A 5980-nucleotide genomic window follows, 5' to 3' on the forward strand; every position below is an offset into this window, starting at 1 on the left:
CTATAGACTAGACTATAGACTAGACTATAGACTAGACTATAGACTAGACTATAGACTAGACTATAGACTAGACTATAGACTAGACTATAGACTAGACTATAGACTCCATTATAGACTAGATTATAGACTACTCTGTAAAATAGACTATAGATTTTATTATAGACTAGACTATGCACTAGATTATAGACTAGCGTAAAGGATAGACAATGGACTAGATTATAGACTATATTGTAGATATTTAACATAACTTAGCAACCAGCAAGAAAAAAAATATTGTTCAAAGGAGACACTGGGCGACTGTGTACTTTTAAAACTGTGTAGATATCTATGTACGTGTAGGTTTGTTTTTATGTGGGAGTTCTTTTTTGTGTGTGTGTGAGTATGAAATATAATATTTCAAAAACTATGGCAAATTGATTTTGTTTAACTGTAGTGTAAAGTTTATAATGGCAAAAATTCCACAATGTTTTTTTTTTCTTTTTTTGTTTCCTTTCTGTTTTATTATTATTATTTATAGTCGTGTTGTGTGTTGCAGGAAGTTAAAGGAATATGTGTGTTTAGATGTTGTTTGATTATATATATATTTTTTTTTTCATTTTGTTTCTCCATATTCTAGTCATAAAAGGTTTGTTGAGCTGGTAGTTGCTTCATAGATGTGTCAGCATAAAAAACTACGCTTCAAAAATCAAAAGAATTTTTCATGGTTTTAAACAACAAAAATAAAATGTTAAATTTTCATGTTTTTTTCTAAAACATTTTTACTATTTTTTTTTCTTAACTTTATCAAATACGATTTACATACTGGAATATACATATTAGAAATGCAGACGGAAAAGTCATAAGAGTTAAGACGAAGTTTTGATTTAAATTTAATGTTAGAAAAACTTATTTTCAAGAGACAAACTGGTCAGATAAAAATTTAGCTTTGGATTAAATTTTGTTCTATCAAATCTAATGTGCTTTTGCTTATCAAGTTTTTAAAGAACTTTTACGTTTGCTCTTAAACAGATAGTGTTTGTTGATACTTTTTCTACACACATTCTTTTTCGTTGGGGGATTTATATATTTTTGCCAAAGTGTTGCCAAACAGCAACTGCAAAAATATATCAAAACAACAAAAGCCTTTAATTAATTTATGCATGCGAGATTTCCTTCCAAACATGTGAACATACAGACACATACTGCACACGCACCAACATAGTCATGTCAGACAAAACACTCACCAATACAATTTACATTTTACCCAATTTTATACTCTTACTACTTCTCCTCCTACTCCTGCTGTCGTTTTACTTAATACATCCGTCAGTTTCACATTTTATGGCGAATCAGTGTCAGTACAAATTGTTTTGGTGGAAGGATATTGGGGAATTGATCGCTTTAGTTAAAATCCCTGGAGCATTGTCACGATTTATTGTGAAAATAAGTGAAGAGTGTTAATTTTTTCTCTGCTCCCCTCCCCCATAACAAAATTTTCTAGTTATATGAGTTGATGAAAATATTTTAAAGGTTAAATCTTTTTGGGGGCATTAAATACGTTTAAGGTGTAATTAGTTTAACCAATGTAGAAACGTTTAAATATAGATGTAAAATTTTTGTATTGAATTATGTACAATTGGACCAGTTAAACGAGGTCATTGGATAAAATTTCAGTTCTTAAGAATCGATGGTTTCTAGTTTCAGGTAAAAAATCAATAAAAAAACCTCTGAGGATCAAAGCCCTTTTGCAGCTTCAATAGGCCTTTGGACCACTCAAGAGAGGATTTTTCATTGCTTGATAAATTATTGTTGTGAGAGGCCTACTAGCAGCCCTGTACTCAAGGGCTATAACCACCAACCGAAACAGGAAAATCAGCTGTTTATTGATAACCATATGTTTCAGAGAAACCCATTTGAGCGGGCTGAGATGTCACTACACATTGGGCCAAAGACTTGGTGTTTGGATTTTGTTAAAAGTGGCCAACTTGTTGTTGTTGTTTTTGCTGAGGAAGATTGCGATGCTACCAGCATACTAACTCGGACCATAGGCCTGTGTAAATAGAGTCTTCAAAGATTGTGAATCACCGAATAGGAAGGACATTCTTCCTGCTTAAACATCAAGGAGAAGAGGGTCTGCTTTTGTATCTATGCTCTACTGCCAGGAAAATAAAGTAAAGTCCCACTAGGAGGTTACTGACCATGAAACCGCTTAATATGGAACAGGTGCTTTATTTTCTTGACTTGAAATTCTAGAAGTTTTTAGTCAGACAACTCTGCTGAAGAAACCGTCTCAATGACGGTAGATGTAATCAGCATAGCCCTACTGGCAGACTTCCTAATATGGGAAACAGACGTCTGCAAGGAAGGAGAAGCATAGTTCTTAGTTTCACACTCGTCCTAAATAAGAACATTCAAAGACATTTAGCTTGAGCAGTGCTGAAATCCTAGAAGTTTTTGGCCAGACCACTGTGCTGCAGACACCGTCTCAATGACGGTAGATGTAATCCGCATAGTCCTAGACGTGTGCCAGGAGGGAGAAACGTAGTTCTTAGTTTCACACTCATCTCAAACAGAAACATTGAAAGAAAATCAGCTTAAGCAGAATCGCCTCCATTAGCTAAGCTTATAGAATACATCATGCTTAAGCCTTTACATGGCAACAACTAAAACAAAACTCCTTAAAATACTTTTCTTCGTCAAGGTCATGAGTAGTAGACAGCTCTTACCTTAATAATATAAGTTTCAGTTTACTTAAAACTACTTCCTCTCTATTAACTTTATATCACAACATAAACATAATCTTAACTCTAATTACCAACAATATCGACAAAATGCAAATAGTCCTTCAATCCTCTTGCCATAATTACTTTTTGTAAGAAAAATTCAATTTCATTTAATTTCTATAACACTCAAGTAAGACTTTGATTAAAAAAGGACTTTCGTACTTATACGTAACAAATCGTATTAATCAACCACCTTAACGACACTGCTGGTAAGCATGGAAGCGAACCCTCTGTTAAAGTGAGTTAAAGTGAGTCATTTTCACTCACACTTTAATAATGTTATTACAAATGTAGTTGTTGTTCTTGGTGCAATTGCATCACAATAAGCCCTCTTATACAATGTTAGACTGAACCCTTTTATTTCTATAATTTTACGTACATGGAATCTATAGCAACCCGGTAGTTTTAATAGGAAAAATGTCTTTTTTATAACACCTATATAAAGTTACGATGTTGGTTTCTAGTACAAAGCACTTTTGTCCTCGTATACTTAGTTTTAAGAACTGCTGTAAACTTATAAGACCATGCTTGCAAGCACATGAGTATACGTGTAAGGCTCTATGTATTTGCTGTGTTGTAGTGTTTATTGTTATAATTCACGCCAAAAGCGTTTTTATGGATTTAATCTTTTTTTTCTGTAAAATGTAGTAAAAAATATTGAATGCAAATTCATCATACAACGAAAGAGGGTTGGCCATTGATGTTAAATATGCTACGTTGATCGGACTCTACAGTAGGTTGTTTGGTTTTTTAAGAAATGTGTAATGTACAGTACTTAAACCTATAATAAAGCTAGAGCTGAATTAAAAATTAACTAGAACTGAACTAGAACTAAAGTAGAACTGAGCTAGAACTGAACTAAAACTAGAACTGAACTAGAACTGAACTAGAACTGAACTAGAACTGAACTAGAACTGAACTAGAACTGAACTAGAACTGAACCAGAACTGAACTAGAACTGAACTAGAACTGAACTAGAACTGAACTAGAACTGAACTAGAACTGAACTAGAACTGAACTAGAACTGAACTAGAACTGAACTAGAACTGAACTAGAACTGAACTATAACTGAACTAGAACTGCATTAGAACTGAATTAGAACTGAACTAGAACTGAACTAGAACTGAACTAGAACTGAACTAGAACTGAACTAAAACTGAACTAGAACTGAACTAAAGCTGAACTTGAACCGAACGTAATAGAATAGAAAACTGCAAAATACCTTACTTTAGAATATAATTGTTATTTTTTAAATTATATTGTTGCATTTCATAGTTATTGTTTTTTATATGTGCAGCAAATAGCAGTCGATAATATTACAGTTATTTTCATAAAAGCGTAAAAAATTCAACAACAATAAAAAGAAAAATCTGATAACTATATGTCTGTCCTTCAGTATGTCGTCGAAGTGTTGATGTGAAAGGCCAACATGAATAAATACATGAATATAAATGCTCATGTTTGAACATTCGTATCCTACTGACTGAATTGAATATAAAAAGGCAGCAAAATATTTATTATTTTTTATTTGCGATTTTAAAAGTGCAAAAAAAGTCTTTATTATTATATGTTGTTGATGATGAGGATGACGATCACGATATGATGATGCTGTTGCTGCTGCTGCAGCCATATGACGAAGGATGTAAAAGATTTCTCTGCATAGTACATATTGGCATTGTATTTTTTATGGGTGAGAGGGAGAAAAAAGAAAACAATAAAATAAATCTATATGAATATATAGCCAAAGTAAAAGTTCGTATACTTATGTATGATGTAGTGTAGTGTATGTAATCAAAAACCTACACCGGACATGCGTTCATAACGGAAATGTTGAATACGGATGTGGCGCCTTCAAGACTTTGTTTATTGAAATGAAAATAATATAACAGAAGAAAAAACGAATTGAGTTAAGGAAAGGATGCTGCATTGAACTAATAAAATATGCACTTGATTTCTCTTTTATTGTTACGATTATTATTATTATTATTATTATTGTTGTTGGTGGCATTTTATGTTGGGGAAAATGTGAATGAAAAAAAAAAACATTTAACGATTTATGAGTTTTTTGTTTGATCTTAAATAATCTTTATTGGAATTGTATTTAAATGTAAATAGATTAATGGCATTTCTAATGGTGCCAAAATGATGGCAGCAGTTGTATTGCTCTACAGGCAAATGTGAAAATTATTGCATTTGAGTTTTATGAACTGGCAACCATTTTTTTTCAATAATTTAATTTCAACTTTTATTACTTTCAGATCGAAAGAAACTTAAAATGTAACTATTAAAATTGTAGCATATTTTTAGGGAAACTCTTAGTCATAAACCAAAAAATGAATTCAAACCACAAAAAACTCTTTTACACCACCTTTAATAATTAATCATTTCACATAAAAACAATACAAATATAATCAACTGTTTGATAAAAATAATTCCAAAAAATGTTTTTTTACCAACATTTATTTGTCATATTTACATAGAAACATAAATTTTTTTGGCACACCAGACCGTACAACATGTTTTTATCAACTTAGTTTTTTGGTCATTTTTTTGTTGTTTTTTTTTTTTTTAAATAAACAAATTTAAAATTCATAACAATGGTACTTAATTAATGTATGTATCAATACTGCAATCAAAATAACATTTAAAATTTACTTAAATATTAACAAAAATATGCAGAACTCACATTTACATAGACACACGCAGACACGAATATATATTTGAATTATTTTTTTAAATAAACCTGCATGTTTTAAATTCTTTTCAAATGCCACCTGTCAACCATGTCTTGCAAAAAAAAAAAAAAAAAGAAACAACACTCATACATATACAAGAGAAATGAAATAAAACTTATAGGAATAATATATTACGTCATAACGAATCAAATTTAACCCTTCATGTAAAACTATAAGAAAATAAAAGATTTTTTACGACTGTATGAAGTTTTGGAGTTCAGTTCTAATTATGTTCTAGTACTAGTTCGGTTCTATTTCAGTTCTAGTTCTAGTTCGGTTCTATTTCAGTTCTAGTTCTAGTTCAGTTCTAGTTCAGTTCTAGTTCAGTTCTAGTTCTGTTCTAGTTCAGTTCTAGTTCTAGTTCAGTTCTAGTTTAGTTCTAGTTCAATTCAAGTTCAGTTCTAGTTCAGTTCTAGTTCAGTTCTAGTTCAGTTCTAGTTCAGTTCTAGTTCAGTTCTAGTTCAGTTCTAGTTCAGTTCTAGT

The sequence above is a fragment of the Lucilia cuprina genome, chromosome 6, assembly GCF_022045245.1.
Source record: "Lucilia cuprina isolate Lc7/37 chromosome 6, ASM2204524v1, whole genome shotgun sequence".
Classification (NCBI taxonomy): domain Eukaryota; kingdom Metazoa; phylum Arthropoda; class Insecta; order Diptera; family Calliphoridae; genus Lucilia; species Lucilia cuprina.